Genomic DNA, 26445 nt, shown 5'->3' with positions numbered 1-26445 from the left:
TTATTTACTACGCTGATGTCAAAGTTGCAAGATGAGATGGAAGTTAGCAATAGAGAACAATGTACTAACCGCTCTCTTCCAGCTCCTCTGTCTGTTCCAGAATCAGCCCTGACGGGTGCCGGGGGTCATGGAGATCCAAAAACCGAAAGGGTAGGAACTACTGTTCCCCCGGCAAGGAGCAGGCAGTGTCCGCAGCGGAATTCCCTTATTCCCCTGAAAATGTAAGTCTGAATATGAAATCAGAAATAGGAATGATGCAGACAACTAAGAGTCTTAGGGATCAGTTAGGCGAGGCACGGTTCCAAGGGCAGTTGCCTTCAGATCCTTTATTTAGTCCTGCTAGGTTAGGATCCCCATTGGATCCAGAGATGTGTTTGTTTCCAACCAATACTGCGCCGAAGGTAAAAATCTAGCCTTTCTCCTTCAGGGAGCTTCGACTCAGTTCCATCAGTGGTAGATACTCTGAATGCCCCCTCCTCTTCAAAGGTTCCCTTTCCATCTGGAAGTACTTCAGAACCTTTCCCCTTTGAGGGTTCCTCAAGCGTTGCTTAATTCAATTTAACTGACTATAATGGTGATCTTTTAGGTGTGATTAGATCTTTCACAGGGTTACAGGTCTTTACTTAGACAGTGTTTTCTTTTGGGTTTCGGTAATATTCAGGACCATGTTGTTAAGAATTTCCCTGAATTCTGTAATGATATGTACGTATTTAGATTTTCAAGGTGGTAAAGATTCAATTTATTTTCTTTCCTTTAAAAGGATGGCTTCTAATCCTTCTATATCCCTTGGTTCGTCGGTTTCTCTTCCCCCGGTTTTGGGGGATTCTGTTTCAGTTTCAGAACATTCGGCAACCCCACCTCGGGGATTTCATGCCTTCTCCTTTGGTTTCCGCTTATGAGAGTGCTTTTGCTTCTAACGCGGCTGTGTCGCGTTCTGCAGGTTTTTCCCGTTCGGGTGAGGTGTTGACGTTTTTCCTGCCTTCGCAGGTTGCTTCTTTGGGTATCCCTTCATCTTCCACTGGTTTCAGTGTTGCTACGGCAGGTGCCTCGGTTACCTGTCCCACTTCTGCAATCACTGGACCGAGAGTAGTTCCCAGTGTATCTTCCTCTGTTTTCCTTTCTCTGTCCGTCCCTCGTAAGGTAGGAGATATTCCTCTGGAATTAGGTACTGGTGTTAATTCGGTGTTGGGTTTGGTAGCAGGTCTTCCAGGTTTCCGGACTTTGTCAGTTCCGATGGTTGCTCAGCAAGGACGGTTAAGTTTGGATATTGTGTGTTCAGTGGCGGTGGACGTTCGCACAAGGGATACGTCCTCTTCGCATGTTCAGGGAAGATCTCCCTTGGGTAATATTAGTTCGGTTCAATCCAAGTTGTAGAATCAAGGTTGTGAAGCGCTAGATCTGCGCAGCTTCAGCGGCGTTTTGCTTCCGCAAGAAACCTTGAGTCGGTCTGTAACTTCCGCATCTCTTGGTAGAGGTGTTGATTTTGTGCAACCCTTTGTGGTTGGCTCAAATCCAGGTTTGATGTCTCCTAATGTTCAGTCTTTAGGTGTATGTCAGGAAAGGTTAGGTTCTCCGTCTTGTCAGGGTGGTATTCCGGGAGTTGGTCTTGCCTCTGCTTCTCCTTCCGCTCAGGTGTATTCGGAAGATGTAGAAAGAGATTTTTCTGTTGAGGACGTTTGTCCTCCTCCTCCGGTATCAGGCTGTCCGATGGCAGGAAACAGCTAGTATTGAAGAATGATAAACCTCATTCACTTTGTTTCCTCAGTCGAAAGTTGATGAGGAACCCTTTAAATCTAGCCAAACTATGTTTGAAGAACTTTTCTCTACCAAACCGCTGGTTTTGCATCCATCATGCAAGTTGCCTTGGTTTGGACATTTAGAGCAAGCCCTGAGGGAGGTGGACTTTCGGTTAGCTGTGGTAGTGGGCCCTGGTAGGCAGGGCTCAGCTCTTATTCATAGTCGTTATAAGCCATTGTATGGTGTAGCGGGTAACCCTTCTTTGGGTTTCAGAGCACCTCTTAACGAATCGGTAGAGACGCTCCTCCCCAAGGTCCCTGCAGGTAACAGACTTGTTGGCATTTCGGTGAGAGACGCGGCTCTACTTGAAGACACCTTTAGGAATCAATCCAAAGCTCTGTTGCATACTATGTGGGATGCTCTCAGGCCTCATGGGTTTTCTTAAAACGGGACAGGTATACTCCTTCGGATCACGTTTTATTCGATAACCTCATCACATCGGTGTCGATGGGCTTAGCTCATCAAGCGAACATCTTGGCTGGTTGTACTACCTTTGTCGGCAAGAAGAGAAGGGACCTTTACCTGGGCCATCTCCCACCTCATTTCCCAGATATTCACAAGCGACTTTTGTCCAGAGCTCCGCTGGCACTCTGTGAAAGTCTCTTCAAGGAGGAGGAGGTATCATCCATGGTGAATTTTGTTTCATCCATGTTAGTAGTTGAATCTCAGCAAGCCATTATTTGGGTGGCTGCTCGGAGCACTAGGTCCCCTAAAGGTGTGCATGCAACCTTTCCAGGGAAGCGCTCCGGTTCATCTTCCCCAGCCAGGTCTCCCAAGAAAGCCAGGTTTTCATCCAAACCTGCTTCCTCCAAACCCTCTGCTGGCAAGAAGGGTTTTCAGAGATAGGAGACACTGCCCTCGTTGACACCAGTAGGAGGTTGTTTGTCCCCCTTCGTAACAACCTGGGAGAAGTGGGGTGCAGAGAGTTGGGTGGTGGAGGTCTTGAGAGTGGGGTACAAGATCCCATTCCATTCGGCCCCACCACTATCCAATTACCCGGTAGTTCTGTCAAGCTATTCCCTGTCATCCATCAGGGGGAAGGCTTTGGCGATGGAGATTCGTTCGTTGTGGGAAACAGGAGCATTAGAACTAGCTCCTCCCACTTTCGGGCCTGAACCGTTTCATCATTTCCACGAAGTTTCATACGGAAACGACTCAGTTGGTGCTGAGGTCAGTCATTAAACAACTGGATTGTGCCAGTGGACCTCAAGGATGCATATCTCCAAGTTCCAATGCATCCGGAATCTCGGAGATTCCTTTGTTTCTTGGGTCCACTGGGAACCTTCCAGTTCAAAGTCCTCTGTTTTGGACTAACCACAGCACCTCTGGTGTTCACAAGGGTGGTGGCTCCTATTCCTGCTATCATGCATCATCAGGGCTTCCGTATGAGGAGGTACCTGGACGATTGCCTAATTCAAGTGTCTTCCAAGGAAGAGGGTCTAAGAGCAAGGAACTTCCTTCTAAAGCTCTGCGAGACATTGGGGAGTCGTATCAACATGATGAAGGGTTCCCTGTCTCCTTCTCAGACTATTACCTATCTCGGCGTGGAGATTCAGATGCCTCTTTTGAAGGCTTTCCCGAACTTGAGAACGAGTACAGTTGATTGTGAGTCGAGTCGAGCTCTTCCTCTCGGACAAAGCGCAACTTGCAAAAGAATGGAGAAGTCTTCTGGGAAAGATGTCATCTCTGTCCCTTCTAATTCCAGGCTCTCTTCTCCAGATGCGTTCTCTGCAGGTACGTCTCAGGAATCGCTGGGACTTTCGGGAAGAGAATGCAGTGATAATCTGGGATGATTCCTGCCTTGAGGATCTTTGGTGGTGGTCAGAAGATCCTCATCTGACCACTGGTGTAAGTCTTGTCCTCCACTGACATCATCATTCCTTCTTCAGCTTTGATGGAGGGGCAGCCCTCAGACCTCTTGGTGGGGTGGCGTTCTCTAGGCTGAACAGGAACCCCATCGTTACAGGTTTTGCTGGCACACCTGGCTTACCCCGTCACTACCCACATTATGGAGATCCTCACCACCACCACGGTCACCACTATGGCATTTGTGAAGATCTTGCCCTCCATAGGAGGAAAGCCCAGACATCTGATGAGCAATCTCGCAGTTCATTTTCTTCAATTGATTCATCAGAGGCATGATTCATCCTAGCTCCCATGACCAGGGACTGAATCAAGGTGAGTGAGCTCCAGTCAGCTCAGATGACTTGTATGAGAATCCTCCCTCTAACTATGTCTTCCTAATGTGAAGGACTGATGGTTTGCATACTGTGTAGGAACAAATCACAATTTTTAAAAAGTAATTTGTATTTTTCCAAACTATAAAAACCTGAGGTCCTTTACTTATTATGCCCGCCTCATACCACTCCTCATTCCACTATTCCTGGGCCTAAAGCAAAGTGGTATGCGTACACCTGGGTGGGAGGGGCGCCCTCCACCCGGGCAGTATTTCAACTGCCGAACTACCTTGCTTTAAAAGTCTAGGCCATTTCCAGCTTTGCTGAAGGTAATTCCTAATGTAAAGGGCCTCAGGTTTGTATAGTTAGGAAAAATACAATTTTATACATTCAACTTACCTGTCAGATATATACATAGCTTTTACTCCGTCGTCCGACAGAAATTCGAATTTCGCGGCACATGCGGCAGGTAGGTCAGGTGATCTACCCCCCCGCCGCTGGGTGGCGGGAATAAGAACCATACCCGTTTTCTAATTCATATTTTTTCTGTCGCTTGGAATGTAAACAACGTTTGCAGTTCCTCCTGATGGATTTTCGTGTTTCATCGCCATCAATCGTCTGGGCTAACTTTTACAGGGAAGTAATGGATCTTTGGTTCGGCATACGCTTTTGTTAACTTTTAGAATTTTTTTGATAAAATTAACTTCGAAAATTTAGAAGATTAGTGACGTGTAACTACCGAAGTTTTCGGTAGACACTCGTCCACTTTCACGAAAGTGAATTACGTATACTTTCATGAAAGGGAATTACTTATATTTATTCATTAATACAAATAAGTGTTAGAGTTTGATTGAGGAAATGTATATCTTTCTTCCTAGTTGGGGAAGTCAGAAAAGTAACTATCCTTTAGAAGCTTTATTAGCTCTTGTGTTAATGAGCAATTATAGTAGTAACAGTACTAGTAGTTGTGCATCCTCATCACCTTCTTACTCCGCAGAATCTACAATATCATATTTGCAAATTGTAGGACTTTGGGATATAGTTCGAATGCGAACTCTTAGAACGTAAGAAGTGAATATAGTGTTCCCCCATTACAATGGAGGGTGCGTCTGATCGGCTCTGTCTCGCTCTCAGGTCTAGACCTCTTCCAAGCTCACAAGCCCAGAGGAGAAGGAATGTTGAAAAACCGTAAGGAGGTTTCAGAGAATCCCCACCGGTCAGGCGTCCCCTCGGCAGGTTCTGTAGAGCGTCCCAGACTGCCAGGGATAGCCATTGGAAAGGCATCCTAAAACAGTGTTTCTCCCTTTTTATGCGTACGGTTCCTCGATGGATAGAAGAACTTCAAATGAATGAAATTGGCGAAGATCCTCGTATAATGCCTTCTGGTAGAATTATTCAAAATTAGAATAACATTAATCGATCCACCTTTCGGAATCAGGCGACGATTTAGCGCCTTCTAATATTAGAGATCATTCGATAACATTTGTGATAAAGTCATTGTTCGAACATTTTTTTTTTTTCGCAACTAGACGAGAGCGCTATCCAATGGGGGTATGAAATTGTTATTTCAACATAAGATTCCCCATCGGTGCATTTTTAGATATAAATAAATATTATGATGAGGAACGATTTAGATTGTTTGTCAATCGAATGAATTATATGGATCTCGTTGAGTGATAAAGCATGTATGTATGACTTTTAAGCTTCTAGCTCCTACCATGCTTAGGACAAATCGCCTTAGGAATACGTTATGGCAAGGCATAGACACATACCGAAATTTATGCTATAAGGGTCAAGTGAAATCCTTACAAAATTTCCTAAATTAATACGGTTTACCTTAATGTAACAGTATTATAGAGGATTCTATTAAGCTAGAGTATGAGTTATATGATGCTATCGTGTCTTCGAGAAGTGATCGGAGAAGCATATCTTTATTGGTGGATTGAGAGTAGGATAGAACATTTTTCTTCGTGTTAGAAGAGGTTTCCATGAAATTACCAGTACCCTTCTAGGACTTTCCTAGGAAGGAATAGGTTTAAAAGAATTGTTTAGACGACACCTATTTAGTTTCTATACTTGTCGAAGTCTCGTTAGCTTAATTATGCTTATATAAAAACTTCCTGAAGTTCGATAATAATTTATAAGATTCCTTTATTTAATGGAGTAACTGGCAACTATGGAAAGGGAAGGCCAGACTGCTTTCGCTTTGAAGACCAACCAACGCAGTCGCAGTACCATCTTGTTCTCAGTCGTGAGAGGTCAGAGGTCGTTTACAGCTCTCTCTCCTGCGGAATGGGATAACTAACCGTATCTCTTCCCTACAATCGTGGTCTTAGCCTCGGATTGAGGGAATACTGAAGCTATCATAAATAATATAGTGTCTGCCTTTTGTTAGGAATCTTTCAATAAGAAGGATATTACAACCTTTCAATGCTGTTTACCGTAGTAACATGATTAAAGGATTCTAATGCAGCAGAACATGATATTATTTAATGCACTCATACTTACGAAAGCATGGCTTATTAGAATACATACTTAGTGAGAAGAGAGATGTAATAGAGATTCACTTCAAGACTACGGTATGGTTAAGTCTTTCGAAAAAGGACACAACTGTATTTAGAATCGGATATTGCGCAGAAGTTGTATGAGTCGGATGGGAAACATTCTTTTAGTGGGAAATGGTTTCCCTGAATGGATTATACTACGTATATAAAAGTTTTTTCATAATAAGAACGGAATTAACATATGAAAGGATGTCGGGTACCATAAAGACACAGATGTTCTGGCACATAACATAAAGATAATTAGTAGGAGGCGCCAGCCTGGCGCAGATGCGCTGGCCTGGCGCAGGTTGCGCCACCCTGGCGCAAGTTGCGCCACCCTGGCGCAAGTTGCGCCACCCTGGCACAAATTGCGCCAGCTTGGTGCAATAAGCCTAGAGCACCATCCAAAATATTTATCATTTGAGCGAGTTATTAAATAAAAGCAATACAAGAATTTGCGAGTCCGTGAGAACCTCGATCGACGATAATAACTGTTTAAGTATGTCTAACATTTATTGCAAAGAGTTGTGAGAACCTGCGAGAAGTCTTCTTCATAGATCTCTTAGCAAGAAGAAGACGAACAGTCTTCCTGTAGACTGCTTCCTTTTCCTCAAACCATGCCATAAGGAATCATAAGCGCCCGCCAGACGCCTGGCTCTAACTAGAAATAATTATTTCATACATTCAACTTACCTGTCAGATATATACATAGCTATCGACTCCGTCGTCCCCGACAGAAATTCAAATTTCGCGGCACTCGCTACAGGTAGGTCAGGTGATCTACCGCCCTGCTCTGGGTAGCAGGACTAGGAACTATTCCCGTTTTCTAATCAGATTCTCTCTGTCGCCGGTAGTATCAACATTGTTGTTACTTCCTCCTGACTGGAATTCTTTTTTCACAACGCTTTTGATCATCTTTCGACTGATTTTTGGTGACGTACTTGGATCGTTGTTTGGCATTCGCTATCGTGGACTGGTTTTTGGACTTCGCTTTGGATTTTCGTGAATATGTCTGATTCTAGTGTTAGCTTCAGAGTGTGTGTGAATGAAGGCTGTAAGGTGAGGATTCCGAAAGCTTCGGTAGATCCTCACACTACATGCAGTGGTTGTAGAAAGGTTGAATGCTCAATTGAGAATACGTGTAACGAGTGTGAGAGATTGAGTGCGCAAGAATGGAAGAATCTGACTTCTTACTTGAAGAAGTTAGAGAAGGATAGAGAGAGGAAGGCGGCTTACAAAGCCGGAAATGTCTAGTAGTTCTGTAGCTTCTTCTTCTTCTCTTAATTATGCCCATTCTGTTTCAGCCCGTTCACAAGTTTATCCCTCTGATTCCGCCTCAGAAATAGCGGAACTCAGAGCTTCCCTTCAAAAAATGCAAGAGAAAATGGAAGCATTAGAAGGTAAGAGAAGTGAATGTGGTTTCTCGAGTGATGTTAGTGTCCCCAGTGTAGTGGAGGGGGCGTCTGGTCGTCCCTGCGACGCTCCCAGGCCTAGACCTCTTCCAAGCTCCCTGGCCCAGAGGAGAAGGAAAGTCGAAAGCCTTACGGGGGTCGTGGGGAATCCCCAACGATCAGGCGTCCCTTCGGCAGAATCGTATGCATCTCAGTCTGCCAGGGACAGCTATAGAAAAAGCGTCCTTCGTGAGTGCGTTTCATCTTCTAGTTCGCCTTCTCCGAGAAGAGGATGGAAGGTGTCGAAGCTTTCACGTCCGCTAAAAAGGAACTGGAAAGAACCTGAGCTTAATTCTAGCCCCGAGCGCTTCTCTGAAGAGGAGGCGCCTTCGGTAATCAAGAAAGCTAGAAAGGATTTAGATCCTTGGAAGGGAAAAGACTCTCGAGCGCCTTCCAGATCTCCTTCTCCTGATTCGAATGAGCCTTCGACCAGGAGAATTTTGATGAATGTACAGGAGCAAATAGCGTCTTTGGTAGGAGTACTTTCTAAGGAGCCTACTCGTAAAAAGGATGACAGGCTTCTGATTAAGAGATCCAAATACCGATCTCCTGTCGGGCGCGACGAACCCTCCAGTTGGAGTTGTCGCACAAGCGGCCATCTCTGGGGGGAGCGGTGCGTTAGGCAGGCGAGATGTGGGAAAGGAAGTAACTCCTACCAAGCGTCAGGCGCCAAGTAGGCGCAAAGAGCCTGACTTTACTGTAGATCGTTCTAGGCCCAGATCTTCATCCAAGCAACAAGAGCCAATTGGAGAAGAGAGAACTCCTGATAGGAGTATAGCGCCCGCTAAGCGCAATATACTTGCTATTCGAAAGGCGCATTCCATGAGCGATACTCCTACCAAGCCTCAGGAGTATTCGGAACTAGATGCGCCTTCCGTAGGTCAGGAGTCTTCGGGTAGAGATACTCCTGCCAAGCGCCTTGATTACTCTGGCCTCGATACTCCTCCCAGGCGCCAGGAGTTATTCTGGACTTTTTTACTCCTACCAGGCGCCAGGAGTATTCGAAGCGTGATGCGCCTACCAAGCGCCAGGAGTATTCTGAGCTTAATACTCCTAACAGGCGCCAGGAGTAATTTGGACGAGGATGCGCCTTCCAGACGGCAGGAGTATTCGAAGAGTGTAACGACTGTCAGGCGCCACCCGGAGTCCATTCCAACAGGTTACTCCTACCAGGCCTCAGGAGTATTCTCAGCGAGATACTCCTGCTAAACGCCAGGCGCATTCTCCTCGTGAAGAGCTTGACATCCGACAGGAGTCTAACAGGCGTAGAGCAGTGATACGGGACTCTCCTAATGATAAACGTAAGGAGAGAGTTTACTCCTAACCCATCTCCTTATAGAATGCTTCTTCTTCGAAAGGAGAATCTAGAGAGGAGACAGAGGAGGGAGGGAGCCTTCTCCTTCCGATCCTATTAATTTAGATGACGTCTCGGAGGACGAAGTTACTAACAGAGAAGGCTCTCGAATTACAAAGTTCTTTCTGCTCTTCTCTTAGAAGAATATGGAGATGCATTAACTCCAGCCGCTCCTCCTTCTCCTCGCTCTCTATTTTCAAGTACGAAGGCACACAAGTCCTCGTCTTTTCCTGAAAATGAAGCCGGCCATGTCCATGAAAAGGGCCTTACAATCTCTGGACTTCTGGGTCAAGACTAAGAAGGAGTTAGGAAGGACGATCTTTTGCATGCCTCCCGCTAAACTAAGGGGCAGGAGAGGCATATGGTACGAAACGGGAGAAACATGGGATTGTCTCTGCCTGTTTCAGCTGAATCGGACTTCTCCAGTCTCGTAGACTCGTCGAGGAGACATGCCTTGAATTCAGCAAAAGCAACATGGGGTCTTTCGGAAATGGACCATCTCCTCAAGGGACTTTTTCACACCTTAGAAGTATTTAACTTCCTAGATTGGTCCCTTGGGGTTATTGCTAAGAAGTCCCATGAAAAAGAACAACTAAGCCCTGAAACCTTGCATAGCATCCTTACATGCATAGATAAGGCTGTTCAAGATGGATCGGCGGAAGTGTGCTCCTCTTCGGTGCGGGAATACTAAAGAAGAGAGCGGTTCATAGTGCCTTTCTCTAAGGCCGTCTCTCCTTCGCAGAGATCCGCTTTTGCTGTATGCGCCTCTCTCTGAGCATTTATTTCCTTCGCAGTTGGTGAGAGACATTGCCCATTCGCTAACTGAGAAAGCCACTCAGGATCTTTTAAGGCAATCCTCAAGGAAGAATAGACCTGTGGCTAGTGAGGAAAAGAAAGCATCTAAGCCAACTCAAAACAGCAGCCCTTTCGAGGAGGCGCTCAGGCTAGATCCATCGTCAGAAGGAAATCATCTGAAAAAGGGGAAGATCTGCCTTCCGTCCCTTTAAGAAGGGAAAATGAGAAATCTTTCCTCCAGACACCTGTAGGAGCCAGGTTACAATTCTTTGCGGGAGCATGGGAAGACATAGGATCCGTCCTTGGTCAATGTCAGTAATCAAGAGGGTTATTATATCCATTCAAGGACAGACCCCCCTTGACAACGTCACCGAGGGAACTGTCAGCCAGATACAAGGACTCCCCTGTTTCTGATGGATACTCTTCGTCACAAATGGTTGGAGGCAGTGATGTGGGACAAAAGAGCAATAGAGCTGGTACTGGATCAAAGCTCCCCCGGGTTTTACAATCCGCTTGTTTCTCGTAGCGAAAGCCTCGGGGGGATGGAGACCGTACTGGATGTAAGTTCGCTGAACAAATTCGTACAACAACAGAAGTTAGCATGGAAACGTCTGCCTCAGTACTTGCAGCTCTCCGTCAGGGAGATTGGATGGCGTCTCTAGATCTTCAAGACGCATATTTCCACGTCCCGATTCACCATTCGTCGAGGAAGTACCTTCGTTTCATGTTCGAGGGAAGGATCTATCAGTTCAGGGCCCTGTGTTTCGGCCTTTCTCGGACGGCTCCCCAAGTCTTACAGACTTGATGAAAAATGTGTCAAAACACCTTCACATGATGGGATAAACGTCTCCCTATACCTGGACGACTGGCTCATCAGGGCCAGGTCTCAAAAGCATGTCTGGAGGACTGTCAACAATCCTGGATTTGACAAAGACATTAGGATTAATCGTGAACCTCGAGAAATCCCAGATGTCCCCAGCCAGAACGTAGTCTATCTGGGGATTCAGATGGATTCTCTGGGTTTTCGAGTATTTCCTTCTCAAGAGAGAGTAAGGAGTATTGAACTTCTTAGAGAAAGAGCGTACTTCAGCGAGGGAATGGTTGAGCCTTCTGGGGACCCTTTCCTCGCTCGAACAGTTCTTTCCTCTAGGAAGACTGCATCTCCGTCCGCTTCAGTACTTCCTGAGAAGCAGTTGGAGTTGGAAGACAGGACAGCTCTCGGACACGTTTCCGATCTCATTAGAAGTAAAACACAGTTAAGGTGGTGGTTGACCCCCTTGGAAGAAAACAGAGGAGTATCCTTAGAAGTTCGGAACCCAAACCTGACATTGTTCTCAGACGCGTCGGAGACAGGTTGGGGTGCGACTCTAGGGTCCGAAGAAGTGTCAGGCACCTGGTCGGAAGAGCAGGTGTCATGGCACATAAATTTCAAGGAGCTCTTTGCGAATTCACCTCGCGTTAAGGAGCTTCGAGCAGATAGTCAGAGACAAAGTAATTCAGATAAACTCCGACAATACGACCACTCTGGCTTATGTCAAGAAGCAAAGGAGGAAACTCACTCTTTCGCCCTATACGAACTGGCAATGAGATCTGGCTGATTTGGGCAAATCAAAGGAATGTGGTACCTTCTAACGAGATTTGTTCAAGGGGAGACGAACGTGAGAGCGGACAGACTGAGCAGGAGGTTCCAGGTCCTTCCTACAGAATGGACCCTCCACTCGGAAGTCTGTCAGACCCTTTGGTATCTTTGGGGGAAACCACAGATAGATCTATTCGCCACGTTTCTCTCCAAAAGGATAGACACATTTTGCGCCCTGGTAGAGGATCCCAGGGCCTATGCTATAGACGCCTTTCTCCTGGGACCTGGGCAGGGTCTAGACGTTGTCCACCTTTTTCCCCCATTCAAGATTCTGGGGTAAGTAGTCAGACAAACGTTTTGTGGGGGAACCCAGAGGGGGGGGAAGGGAACCAGAATGACTCTGATAGCCCCATATTGGGCCATCCCCGAATTTGGTTCACGGAGGGTGATGGAGTGGACAGTGGACTTCCCCAGATCTCTTCCAAACACAGGATAGAATCTGCTCAAACAACCCCACTTCGAGAGGTACCATCAAAATCTACCCGCGTCTTGCTCTGACTGCCTTTCCGACTATCGAAAGATTGGTCAGAGCGAGAGGGTTTTCTCGCAAGGCGGCAAGCGCAATTGCTAGAGCCCGCAGAGCATCTACTAGGCGAGTGTACCAATCGAAGTGGAAGTTTTCAGAAACTGGTGCAGGTCGAAGAAGCTGTCCTCTTCCAATACCTCTGTAACCGAAATTGCGGATTTCCTTCTTTTCCTGAGGGAAAAGTCACGTCTCTCTGTACCAACAATTAAAGGATACAGAAGTATGCTTTCGTCAGTCTTTAGAAACAGAGGCTTACTCTTGACGAATAATAAAGATTTGCACGATCTCATCCGCTCTTTTGAAACGTCCAAGTCAGTAGAGCCTAGGATTCCGAGCTGGAACTTAGATGTGGTTCTGAAATTTCTATCCTCGGAAAAGTTCGAACCACCTCATACGGCTTCATTCCGTGATATCACTAGAAAGTGTATATTTCTTCTATCTCTGGCTACGGCTAAAAGGGTAAGCGAGTTGCAACGCCCTTGAGTCACGAGTTGGTTTCAAAGAAGATTCTGCGATTTGTTCATTCCAGACTCTTTTTCTTGCCAAAAACGAGAACCCTTCGAATCCCTGGCCTAGGAGGTTTTCGAGGTAAAAGGACTTACTAGCCTAGTAGGCAGAGAAATAGAAAGATCACTTTGTCCAGTTAGAGCACTGAAATTCTATCTGGACAGAAAGAAGCGGTTGGGAGGCTCACAACATGGTCTTTGGTGCTCGGTAAAAGACCCCAAGAGACCTATGTCTAAAAATGCTTTGGCCTTCTTTGTTAGAAGTGTATACCGAGGCTCATAAGAACTGCCCAGATGACTCTTTAATCTATTAAGAGTAAGAGCTCATGAGGTAAGGGCATCGCGACTCAATTGCGTTCCAGAGAAATATGTCACTTAAAAATATTTTGGATGCAACCTATTGGATGCCAACTCAGTATTTGCATCTCATTATTTAAAAGATGTGTGAGTAACATATGAGAAATGTTTTTCTTTAGGTCCGTTTGTGTCAGCACAGACGGTTTCTGGGTAAAGGAGAGAGCACCGATCCTTAAATATGTGTACGTAACCCTCTTGTCGGATGTGTTCTCAAGTGTTTTCCTGTGCATGGGAGTGTCAGATGTCGCACTGGCGGCCTTCACTTCGCTTCATTAGGAAATCGAGTGCAGCTGACTATTAGGGGGTACAAAATTTTTATTTTTTGTATGTATGAGTTTCGAGTTTGTGGTTGTTTGCTAAGAGTTTTGGGGATGACTCTTAGCAATCTTAGAACTAACACGGGTTAGGATCGGTGATCGGGATCGGTTGTGTGCTCCTTAAAGAAGGCGTGTTGTCAGATAAGCGGATTAGCACCCCTTGACAAACGCCAGTTAGGCTCTGCCGAGTAAGTGGAATAAGACCCTCCCCATCGACAGACCAGCAAGAACTCTTGGCCACAGATCACTATCTCGCTAAGGCTCTTGAGATGAAGCAGACTCCTGGGCAGTAGCCACGAAGTCTTCCATCTAATAAGGTAGGAACTAAGGTTTATTTATACCTACAACATATGTTGTTTACCTGTCTAGTTCAGTTAGTTAGCTGTCTCTTGCCCTCCACCAAAGGGTGTCATCAGCTATGTATATATCTGACAGGTCAGTTTGAATGTATGAAAATGATATTGTTATGATACAATAAAGTTTCATACATACTTACCTGGCAGATATATACAATTGAAGACCCACCCAGCCTCCCCGCAGGAGACAGGTGGAAGAGAGAATCTGATTAGAAAACGGGAATAGTTCCTAGTCCTGCTACCCAGAGCAGGGCGGTAGATCACCTGACCTACCTGTAGCGAGTGCCGCGAAATTTGAATTTCTGTCGGACGACGGAGTCGATAGCTATGTATATATCTGCCAGGTAAGTATGTATGAAACTTTATTGTATCATAACAATATCATGTTAATAGATATACCTTAGAGCAAATTATGCTTTCCTACATAGAGCTGGGAAGTTACTCATCCCTCGCTGGAGTGGTCCTTCTCGTTCAGGAAAAAAGGGGGGGCGGATACGGAAGAATTAACCGAGGAAAGAATAATTCCCCTTCCGATATACTCGTATTAGAGGAAAATTGAGAAGAAACATCCAACTATGGAAGTACTGTAGAATTATAGGATTCTACAGCACCTCTTCTTATTTTGATATCGAGATTTCCTGACCAAGGTTGCGAGTAATAGGCCATAAAGGCTCCAGCCAGGCTTTAACCAGGCGATAGGCGCCAACCAGGCGCGACCGCCAGCTAGGCGCGAGCGCCAGGCTTTAACCAGGCGATAGGCGCCAACCAGGCGCGAAGCGCCAGCCAGGCGCGAAGCGCCAGCCAGGCGCAAGATATCAGGATCTCCAATTTCTCAGTATTTGGAGATAGACTTTCCAAGAGTTTCCTCTTTGAGAACTGACACAAGATCAGTTTTTTTCCTGACAGTGACACAAGTTGTCGCACAGGCGGCCGTGGCCCTTGTCAGGATTAACCTGAAATTGCGGAAGGTCTCTAACAAGAACACTTCTCATGTCAGGTAACATAGTGGTCGCGTGAGCGACTTCTTTCCTGGCAAGAGGAGTTGTTTTGGGAGAAACTCTTTTTGCCAGATCACCCTCTACTGACAATTATTCTAGATATCGCACAGGCGAACCGTAGTACGTGTCAGGATAAGTGGGTTCTTCTGCTTTATAGACCTTTACATGGTGAAGAGAACTGATATCTTTAGAGGTCTCTCGCTTTCCTCAACCTTATGAGACAAGGGATAGAAAAATATATCGGACTCATAAGTTAATCTGGGTGCAGGTTTTAGAAAGACCTTGGCAACCCCTTTTTTTGTTGCACGTTTCGGCTAGTCCCTTGAACCATGCAGCTCCTCTTTCTCCTCTTTCATTGTTATTAACAGGATGTTATATTATCCTACTCCCATGTAAACATATAACAAGGAAGACCTTGTAATGTTTTGATACTGGAAAAGACTCGTAGGAGCTCTCAGTATTGGGTGAGAGGCTCTTTCAAGTATCTGAACCGTACATTACGGCCTGATGTCCTAGGATAGGAATCTTGAATGATTCTCCTCGATCCTGGATCAGTTAGTAGGAGAATAGGATAATAATAATTTGTTTTGCAGAATAACGATGATAGAATGTTTTTTCCATTCTCTCGTTGCCCAGGCACGAGGACAGGAAGAAAGAATATAAGAGAGAGGTAGCAATATACGCCATCTTTATGTTATAGAAAGGGGAATAAAATTTAGTCTTTTTCCCCTAAAAGATAAACTCTTTACAGAATGTAAGACAAAGGGCGTCAAAGAAAGTGAGGATATATGTTATGCCTCATTTTAGACTTAGTGAGGTTGGATTTCAACATCTATTTTAAATGGACCTTAACAACCTCTCCACTCTGAGTCTGTCTGCGTGCAGACTGACCAGAAGTGGACATGAATGAGAGGATGTTTCAAGGTAAATGACAGTAGTCATGGATAAGATATATAATTACTGCAGATCGTGCTTGAGGGAATGAGGAAACTGTCCTCTTCCGATACCTCTGTGAACCACATAGCGGTTTTTCTTCCCTTTCAGAGGGAAGAATTACCTTTGTATATATCTGCTATCAAAGAACGCAGTAAAAGGCTATAGTACTCTGTCTCTATAAAGGGAATTGGAGATAGCAGAGCATTAAGATCTTCGGGATCTTACACAATACCTCTATACGACAAGACTTGGAGATCTTATAGTTACAATGGGATCCTATTTGGGCCTCAGATTCCGTGTTCTGACAAGATGGAACTGCTCCTCATCAATGTTTCTCTTGGTACTAATCGACCAAAAGGACGAGTGAGATTTTGGGCTTGGAATCTGGAATCAAATTCTAGAAAGACTCGGCAATGGTTCCTGCCGCATGGGATGTTTGGCAAAAGAACTATAAACCTTTTATTCCTGGATCAACGCTTTCAGATAAAGATTCGTTGTCCAGGCAATGTATTTTACGTTGTTATCTACAAAAGAAGATAAGATTTAAACGTTTGCTGACAGAGTCCTTTGGAATACGATGAAGGCTCAAAACTACTTCCCAGAAGGTTCGAAGAGATATATTTAAAGAGCTAGAAATCGGGAATCCTCCCAATTTCAGCTCAGAGTCTCCTCAAACTTCCAGGCTCTTTCCCTGCCTTCGTGCAGGATAGGGAAGATTTTGCAACGAGAGAACTCGTCAACATGTAGGAAGAGTGCTCGTTAGCAACTGAAGTATCAAGTATGATCCTCCTCGGAGGAAGACTGGTCTCTCGGACTATTAGATTTCCTATTGTCTACTGGATGTAGCCGACTAAAATTACCTCCCCTTGTTGCAGAGGCCATAAGCTCAAAGTGAAAGAATTTCTTTCCACCCTTTTCCTTTCTCCTGATTGAAACGATTGTGGATGTTCAGACTTTCGGACAATGTAGCGCCAATCAGCGCCAAATGCCAAACAGGTGTAAAGACGCCAGAGCAAGACAGTCCAATTAAACACTGTCATTGTCTGATGAGGAGAAGGAGTAGGTCCTCCAATCTGGCGCAGATGCGCTAGAGGCGAATGAATCAGGCAAATAAAGTGTCCGAGGTGGACATCGCCAGTTTTCATCGAGACTCTTAACAGCTCGAATCTCCAGCAAGTGGGGAGAAGTCAGCCAAGAGCGCGAGGAGCCAGGCAAAGCGAAGCACTAGCCAGATCGCGAGGCACCAGCCAGGCGCGAGACGCCAGGCAGGCGCGAGGCGCCAGGCTGGCGCGAGGCACCAGCCAGGCGCTAGGCGCCAGCCAGGCGCGAGAACGCCAGGCAGGCGCGAGCTCCAGCCAGGCGCGAGGCTCCAGCCAGGCGCGAGGCGCCAGTCAGGTGGGGCGATGGCGCCAGGCAGGCGCGAGGCGCCAGTCAAGCGCGAGGCTCCAGTCAGGCGCGAGCTCCAGTCATGCGCGAGGCGCCAGCCAGGCGCGAGGCGCCAGCCAGGCGCGAGACGCCAGGCAGGCGTGAGGCGCCAGGCAGGCGCGAGGCGCCAGCCAGGGGCGAGGCGCCAGCCAGGGGCGAGGCACCAGGCAGGCGCGAGGCGCCAGCCAGGGGCGAGGCGCCAGACAGGCGCGAGGCGCCAGCCAGGCGCAAGCCAGGCTCTGGGCTTCATCTAGAAGAGATCTGTTGCAAAGAAAGCCCTGGTCTTCTTTGGAAGAGTGGAATCTCTAAAGCACTTCTTGAGTAACTTGACGTTTCCTTCAAACAGCTAAGAATTAAAAGCGCTTGAAGTGCGAGCTTTTAACAATTCTTGTTCTTTCCATAACAATATGTCGTGAGAGTCATATTAGCTGTGTAACGGGAGATGCAACTCTGTGTTGACTTCTCTTTGCACGATGGAGATCAAGTGGGCCTATGAGAGATCCTTCTCTCTTTGTTATACGTGTCCACGGATGCGTTGCTGGGATAGGGAGCCGACACTGATCCTTAACTAGTGAATTAAAATTTTTTATTTTTTATTTTTTATTTTCAACATAAGTGTATTATTTTCTGGGGTTATTTGAAATGAATTTGGGGATAGCTCTTTTCAAATTAAGCACAAACCCTCGTGTTAGGATCAGGTGATCGGGATCGGTGTTGTGCTCCTTAAATTATGCCAATAGGCATTGGTGTATTGTCATGTAAGTGGATAAGACCCCATTGACAAATGACCACTAGATTCTGTCAAGTAAGTGGATAAGACCCCATTGACAGATCTACAAGAACTCTTAGCCATAGGTCACATCCTCGCTGAGGCTCTTGAGACGAAGCAGACTACTAGCAATAGCTAGGAAGTCGACCCTTCGTCTAAACACATAGGAACCAAGGTTTATTTATTTATTACCTACAACGTATGTTGTTTACCTGTCTATTCAGTAATAGCTGTCTTTTACCCTCCACCAATGGTGTGAATCAGCTATGTATATATCTGACAGGTAAGTTGAATGTATAAAAATGATATTGTTATGATACAATAAAGTTTTATACATACTTACCTGGCAGATATATACATAGCTTTTACTCCGTCGTCCGACAGAAATTCGAATTTCGCGGCACACGCGGCAGGTAGGTCAGGTGATCTACCCCCCCGCCGCTGGGTGGCGGGAATAAGAACCATACCCGTTTTCTAATTCATATTTTTTCTTCCAGCTGTCTCCTGAGGGGAGGCTGGGTGGGCCATTTAATTGTATATATCTGCCAGGTAAGTATGTATAAAACTTTATTGTATCATAACAATATCATTTTACTTTAAAAAATTGTGATTTTCTGGGTGAGGTACTGTGTGAATAAGTAGATTTTCAAAAACACCAGCTTGTCCTTGTAAAATATTGTACCTTAATATTTTTTTCACTTGATCTTGCAGGTACTTTTTCACCACATAGCCATGCCTTGAATCAAAATGGAGCCCGGTCCTCCTCTTAACCTAACAACCACCATCAAGGTGGAGGAGCTGAAAGTAATGGCTGCAGAGGAAGAACCCAGGGATTTTACCGTAGAAGGAGAGCTAGTAGAAGAGCCTGAACCTGCCGAAGACTCGAATGATGATCATGTGGGGGACACCTTGAATTCCATTGAAGATAAGGAAGTAAATGAAGACACCAAGGAAAATGCTGCAGTGCTGTCTGTAAAGGACAATACGTACGGTGCAACGAAAAGTTATCAGTGGCAGAATGTCAACAATGCTTTTCTCGAGCCAGTCAATTAAGAAGTCATGAGCGATCCCATCTTGAAGATCAGGTACGTACCCTGTATAACTTGTGTATTTCAGTTCAGTATAAAAACTTAATTTTATGTATACGTATTACTTGATTTTGGTATATTAGAACATTCCTAATTTTTCAGATATGTTATCAATCAATTAAGAGTTGCTACATATTGAAGAAAGAGGCCATTACGCCTCTTCATACAGCTTCTCAATTTCTATGCTAACCCCACAAAAGTGCAGGCATCCTCATTTGAATTGTTGACTGGAATTTTGATTTGTTACTTCACACTTCTTAGATAATCAGTCAGCAGTTGTCAATATACCTTTTTAATCTTACTATTTATCTATTTAAATTGTTTTTACACTTGACCCATCAAATTGACAAATCTGTGATTTATCATCAGTGATTCAATTGAAAATTTAAATTGTATCCCCACTACTCATTAATCACATAGATGCCATACAATCTGTAACACTAGTTCCATCATTTTAAATACAGACAGTCCCTGGGCTACGGCGGGGGTTCCGTTCCTGGCAGGGTGCTGTAAGCCAAAAAATTTCCTTAACCTGAATCATCATAATTATAATGGGAATAAATAGCACTCACAGCGCTGTAAAGCAGGTAACGGCACCGTAGATCCACATATGCCGCTGAAAAATTATGGTAAAGAGCGCCATGAGGCAAGTGCTGTAAGTCCTGAACAACATAACCCAAACCTTGATGTAACTTGGGTACAGTACTGCCTTTATGCACAGTCTTGTTGCCAACAGCTCCCAGATACCCCTTATAAAGTGGCATTGCTTTATTGAGTAAGACTTGCTGAGGTAGGCACGAGTCAGTCTGTGATGTATACAACTTGGGAATCCAAACAAATACATTCATACATCTAAACAAAAGTCATCATATTTATACATCCCCCTTTTCATAAAAAGGAAAATTACCGTACTTTTCTTGTGCAACACAACCGATTCATTTTGGGAAAACATGCTCCCAAAATCTGACTGAAAACTTTAATACATGATCATTTTATATACAGTACTTCAATTTCAACTCGGATGTCTTCTCGGTAGCTTATGGGCTTGACAATGCCTTCGTTTGGGTCTTTCACTTGGGATATAGGCTACGGGACGCCTAACAGGTGATGATGGCAACACTGGTTCTATTTCAGGTAGATGATGGATAATGTTCTTATGCTCATCAAAACTGAGATTGTTCCGACACGAGATACAAACCTTTCGGTCCTTTTACAATAGGAAGGTTACTAGCGGCAGCTGGATAGGTCGTAAGCTTTCGAACAAGGGGTTCGGTAGTTAACTGCTTGTCCGACAGGCGCGCGCGCGCAACTGGGAGGTAAACAATCACTTTTGCTTTCGGCCTGCTGGCGTGTAGACGTGTGTATCATCGCTCTCTGCCCGCTTCATCGTCGTTGCTTTCGCATGGTTGTGTTTTTCTTTTTCTATTTATCTAGTGAAACTGAATTGTAAGTACAATCATTTCATCTTTATTTCCATTGAATTCAATTGTGAATTAAAGGATCTTGGTTTCACCACGCCCTCCGATTACCCGAGTGCCGGGACTGAAGGGCGTAAGTGCGGGAATTCATATTTCCCAGAAATGATCCTCGTATTGTGTATGCTCGGTGCCGAGGGCGGGAGAGCGCTCGCTCCGAGCCTTATATTTTGGTTGGAAATGTGTAGATGAAAATCGTAAGTAAGTACCCTTTTCATTTATATTTTTTTGACCTGTGTGCTCGTTGCCGAGCGAATACGCTCGGCACGAAAACTTATTCTGTATGGAAGTGGAATCGCAAGTACAGTATTCTTTTTCATTTTCATATATTTAATTTGATTGTATCAATACTCATTTTGGATCAGTTTCCGCTCTTACCCGGAAATTGATCCTTTCCCCTTTTTATTTGAATGAAAGTGAATCGCAAGTGCAGCATTCTTTTTCATTTTCATATTTTATTGGGATTGCATTATTTACTTGGATCAATGTTTCCGCTCTTACCCGGGAATTGATCCTTCCCCTTTTATTTTGAATGAAGTGAAATCGCAAGCGCAGTATTCTTTTTCATTTTCATATATATTTTGATTGCATCAATTCATCATGGATCAAGGTTTCCGTTCATGATAAGGACGAGATGCAGGTGAGCTACTCGACAGAGCCCCATCCTATCCCTTTCACTAGGGATGGGAGCGAATATCCACCACTTCCTCCTACAAGGGGGGGGAAGTGGATGCCAACAAGAGACAAAACCATAACTTTGTTGCCTCTTGCAAATAGGAACTTGTTCTTGCTTGCTGGTACGAAGAGATACGCTTGCCTCTCTCTTAGTACTTGGTCCAGAGGTCTGACCATTGATCCTGTGGTACACACCCTGATCAATCGGACAGAGGCTTGGATCCCTCCCTCGCTCTTACGACCAGGGAGGCATTCCAAGGTTGGGCGAACACCAGACTGTTCACAAAAGACTCTGATTCCTCCCACCAAGAAGTGAGTCTTCCCATTGTAAAAGGACCGAAAGGTTTGTATCTCGTGTCGGAACAAATGACAATTTGTCCAAAATTGCATTTTTCCTAACTATACAAACCTGAGGTCCTTTTACACATAGCCCCACCTCATGCCACCCCTCACTCTGCAGTTTTTGCTAGGACTTAAAGCAAAAGTGATTGTTTACTTCCCAGTCGCGCGCGCGCGCCTGTCGGACAAGCAGTTAACTACCGAACCCCTTGTTCGAAAGCTTACAACCTATCCAGCTGCCGCTAGTAACCTTCCTATTGTAAAAGGACCTCAGGTTTGTATAGTTAGGAAAAATGCAATTTTGGACAAATTGTCATTTTAGGATGTGCATTGTTGTTATCTTGCACAGTTGCAGCACTATCAGTCTCATCAGCTGGAAACTCCCTGAGTGTAAATTGTTTTAAAGCATCCCTTGAAAGTTCCTTCAAAAGCTTTCTGTTTTTCTTATTTCACTACCATTTGGGGTAATTAAGGTATAGACTACAACCTTTGTTCAGGATTTTTCAACTTTACTGTAGCAGGAAACCAATTCTTGCCACCTTGCACAAGAACTTTCATACCAGGTAATAACTCACTCAACTCCGAATGTGTATGAAGATCACAATTGCTTTTAGAGTTCTTGCTGGTCTCCTGTAGCTTGAAATGATGATCTGAGATCAGGGGTTGCCTCCACTTTAGCTTAACAGGAAGGCTATTCATATCTTCCTCCTGAATAAGAGTTTGGCAGGACTTATCATTCCATTTAAAGAGGGCATGCTCTGTATGCTAGTATGACTTTTTGGATATTAGAGCTAGACATTTTGGCTTTTCTCAGTATATTTTTCAGTACAACTACCATCGTCTCAATAAATTCATTTGTTTAGGTATACCTTGGGCTACTAGTGATATGAATAATATCTCATTCTTCAACAAATCTCTTGAATTCAGCTGATGATATTGGGGTCCATTGTCCGAGTACAGGATCTGGCTTAGGCCATGGATACTGAAAAGTTCTTCCATAAAATTTATTACAGTTTTCGACATGGTATCTTGGCCTAGCTGCTTAATAAAAGGCATTTGTTCATTTACGAAATAAACCTTCGGTCTTAACATTAGGGTAAATGTCTAGCATCAGCTGGAAATCCGGTAAAATTAATAGAATAAAAATTGTGTGATCTGGGGTCTATTGGCATCTGTACCTGTTCACGGGGTATTGGTAGTTCCCACAATGCCCTGGGCATCCCATGACCTATCAGTTACTTTCTTACCGCCTTTAAGAGGGGATGTGATTACTCTCCATCTCTTTAAAGCCAGTTTAGTTTGCCTGGTTTTTACATATCTTTCTTTGTTAAGTTGTGAGATTGAGGAGAATTTTGCTTCACCAACGGAACTTTCTTCGGGATCTCGCAAGACACAAAGGAAATGCTCTTGAGTTAGTGGGTTGCCTTGTTCGAGATTCTTAATTGGTGTCTACGGATCCTCACCCAACATGTAGTAGGTGCAGAGTGAATGTAAATACTACATGTTACCAATCCTTTGTTCAATTTGTTGTAGTTGGTCGGTGGAACAATGGAAGAAGTTTTATGAAAAGTCAGTACAAAAGAAAGGAGACGCCGCCATCTTTGGATGACTAAGCGTCTTCACCTTCTTCTGTATCGGCTGTACATCATTCTGTTCCATATGTTTCTTCACCTGGATTTGATGTTTCCTATACCCTGTCAGTTTCTTCTAATGATTCGTTATTGGAAATGCCAGGAGGGGTTTTGGGAAGTTTGACCATAACTACGCTCCTTCCTTCCTGGCAGGAAGGGGGGAGCATCTCCATCTTTGTCCCATGTTTCAGCCCCCGATGAGCAGAGGATGGAAGGAATGTGGTCGGCATTATGCCTATCAGGCGTACTAGCCTTGGAGGGGTTGTTGTCCTACTATTTGATGTCACGCTTCCCTCCGGGTTTCCCGACTATGAGTGTCCCTTCTCCACCTGGTCTGCAGTTTATGGGGACGAACTCTACGGTAATGGCAGCAGCATCGATCTTTCCAACGACTCAGAATTTGGGAAGTAATTTTGCAGCCCACGCAGGGATACCAGCAGTAGCCATGCAGCGTCTTCCATCAAGCGTGGTGACGTCACAACCCACGCCATCATTGATGTCACAAGCTGACATGGCGGTCACCATGACATCACAGCCTACTTCCGCTCTCACATCCTCGTTGCCTCCGGATACGCATACACTGTCAGACTTGGTAGCACGCGCATGTATGAGAAAGTTACAAGTTTTGGAAGAGAACAAGGCTATGATTGGCCTGTCCCACAAGGTGAACATTCTGTCTCTACCACTTCCTGATTCTTTGGGAGAATTTGTGTATGATGACCCTGAAGAAATGTTGTTATGTCCTGTCAGGGTACTACGAGCTTACTGAAAAAGAACTCGTCATCTCAGACAGGATGGGTCAAGAAAGTAGTGTCCAAGAATACAATATTGTTTTGGCTGAGAGAAACTATCAGTAATTTGACAGAGGCTGGAGTGTCAAATAACCTTGGGAGAACTAGAACTCGTGACATCAGTGGCCTGAGCTCTTCTTTGGCATTTAAGAAAAATATGTCTGTGGAGAGGATTTTGAAAGCTGGTGTTTGGCTACGTCAAACAACTTTCACTTCCTTTTATTTAAAAGATGTTGCCTATGGATCCTTGGACACTTCCTTGGGTCTGGTGGTGGCTGCTCAACAGGTAGTATAGCTCATCCATTACCCCTGGCAGGTCAGTTAGTATCTAGTCTAAGATGAAGGTATGAAAGTAGAATGAATGAGATGACTGGTCTCACTTCTTTCCTACAGTTTCTATCTACTTCTTTACATAGGGGCAGTAAGATGAAGAATACCATTATAAGCGGGAATGGACTAGATATAGGTGAATGAGACAGCCATGCTGTTAAGGTAATCTATAGCATAGGATGCTTATCAGTAGCAACATACCCCTCTTGGTAGCAGGGTGAGAGTGGGGTGATAAGAAATCCATGTACAGGGACGTGGGTTGTCTTGTGTGAACAGATAGCTCTCCATCTTCCGGAAATGTAGTAAACTGTGATGGTGTATAAAACACCCAGAGAGGGAACCAATAGATTCTCATATATCTTTGGTTCTGCGGTTGTAGTCCATTGTCTTAGAATATGGTTATTCGGAAATGGATTAAAGGTGGCAAACTCCCAGTCAGTTAAAGATACTTACCTCCCACCAATGAGTAAGTCTATCCTAATGTTAAGACTGAAGGTGTGTTTTGTATATGAACAAATGAGAAATTTTCAATTGATTTGTATTTTTAATAACTAACAAACCTGAGGTTTAAACATATTTAGGTATTCTCCTACTTACGATGGGGTTAGGTTCCGGAAAACCCATCGTAAGTTGAAAAAATTGTATCTCGAATATAGCCTAGCCTACACTAAGTTAATCAGTGCCATATACACATACGTATATATGGAAGAGTAGCCTACACTACACATTATACCTATACATATACAGTATAGTAATGATTAATATTAGCTAATTTGGGTGGTTCAGTGCAGATTGACTTACGATAATTAAGTATAAAAAGAAATTTAATAATAAGAACAAGAATCAGACAGTAGTGTAAAGGGTACTCACCAAGATTTGGTCCGTTGTCGGCATACGTGAACAGTGTCAGGCTGTTCATGGCTACGTACATATAGCTAAAAATCAGAAGAAGAGGAGGATGATAAAGCAGCAGGATCATCAATTCGCTCCTCTTCAGATAGAATTTCTTCTTCTGTTAGTTCAGGTGTTTCGAGGAAATAACTGTTCCGAGACGTACAGGATCGAGTCTCAAGTGAAGGGGTAGGGCTGGGGGAAGGTGAAGGTACTGGAGTCGTTCTCTTGAAGAAATAATCCATTGTAGGTTGCACAGTGTGTTTTTTTCTCTCTTCATAAATTAATTGATAACATGCAACATTGTCTTGATGAGCCCTCTGAACTTTGGCAAACCGTTCCTCGTCCCCATCCATTTCACTTAAAAGTTTCAGTCCTTGTTCAAATAAAGCAAATGCCTCTGCCAGTTTTTTTACCGTAAATATTCGCTCCGGCTCTTCTTTTATTTCTTCTTCTGCTTTTTTTTCTCTTTTGCAAGTGTACTTAAATCCTCTGCTGTTAGCTCTATGTCTTGCACATCTATAAGTTCTTCACATCTATAAGTTCTTGGATATCTTCCTCATCAATTTCTAAATATAAACTTTTCCCAAGTATCAAGATCTTTTTATTGATTTCCACGTCTTCTTCATTCTGATCGAAACCTTTAGATGAGTTCACATACACTTTTAGCAGAGTTTTCCAGACCCCATTCATACACTTTTTACCTCCTTCCACGCCCTTCCAGTGTTCATAATTGAGTTCAGAACACTAAATTCTTTCCAGAAAGTTCTGAGATCTTTCTCATTATCCGTAGCCTGAACAGCCTGCGCAAATGTGTTCTGAAGATAATACGCCTTGAACGTAGCCATACCACCCTGATCCATGGGTTGTATGAGAGAAGTTATGTTTGGTGGCAGAAACACAACTTTTACATTCTCGTTAATATCACCGATGTGCTGGGGGTGGCCAGGAGCATTGTCGAGAATTGGCAGAATTTTGAGGGGGATGTTATTTTTCCTACAATAATCTTTCACTTCTGGAATGAAGCAATGAACGAACCAGTCTTTGAACAGCATTGCAGTCATCCACGCTTTTTTATTATGACGGTAATGCACAGGAAGTGTACGTATGCTTGTCGATGCTTTTTTAATGCCCTCGGATTTTCTGAGTGATAAATCATAAAGGGCTCAAGTTTATACCCAGCCACATTTCCCTCAAGCAAAAGAGTCAATTGATCCTTGTATGCCTTAAACCTGGGCATCGTTGTTCCTTCTTTGCGGTTGTAGGACCGTTGAGGCAT

The 26445-nt window shown here is 44.4% G+C and overlaps 1 protein-coding gene across 2 annotated transcripts in view; it reads left to right on the top strand.

Moving 5' to 3' along the window:
• LOC135211142 (uncharacterized) overlaps positions 1–26445 on the top strand; it is an 82035-nt gene that overhangs the window by 16575 nt on the left and 39015 nt on the right. For both annotated transcript variants that reach the window (XM_064244301.1, XM_064244302.1), the window contains one exon: positions 18658–19031. The gene's annotated coding sequence lies outside the window, so the exon portion shown is untranslated. The remainder of the gene's footprint in view (positions 1–18657; positions 19032–26445) is intronic.

The sequence above is a fragment of the Macrobrachium nipponense genome, chromosome 4, assembly GCF_015104395.2.
Source record: "Macrobrachium nipponense isolate FS-2020 chromosome 4, ASM1510439v2, whole genome shotgun sequence".
Classification (NCBI taxonomy): Eukaryota; Metazoa; Arthropoda; class Malacostraca; order Decapoda; family Palaemonidae; genus Macrobrachium; species Macrobrachium nipponense.
The sequence above is the reverse complement of the archived record's forward strand: the minus strand, read 5'-3'. Positions and strand labels throughout refer to the sequence as shown.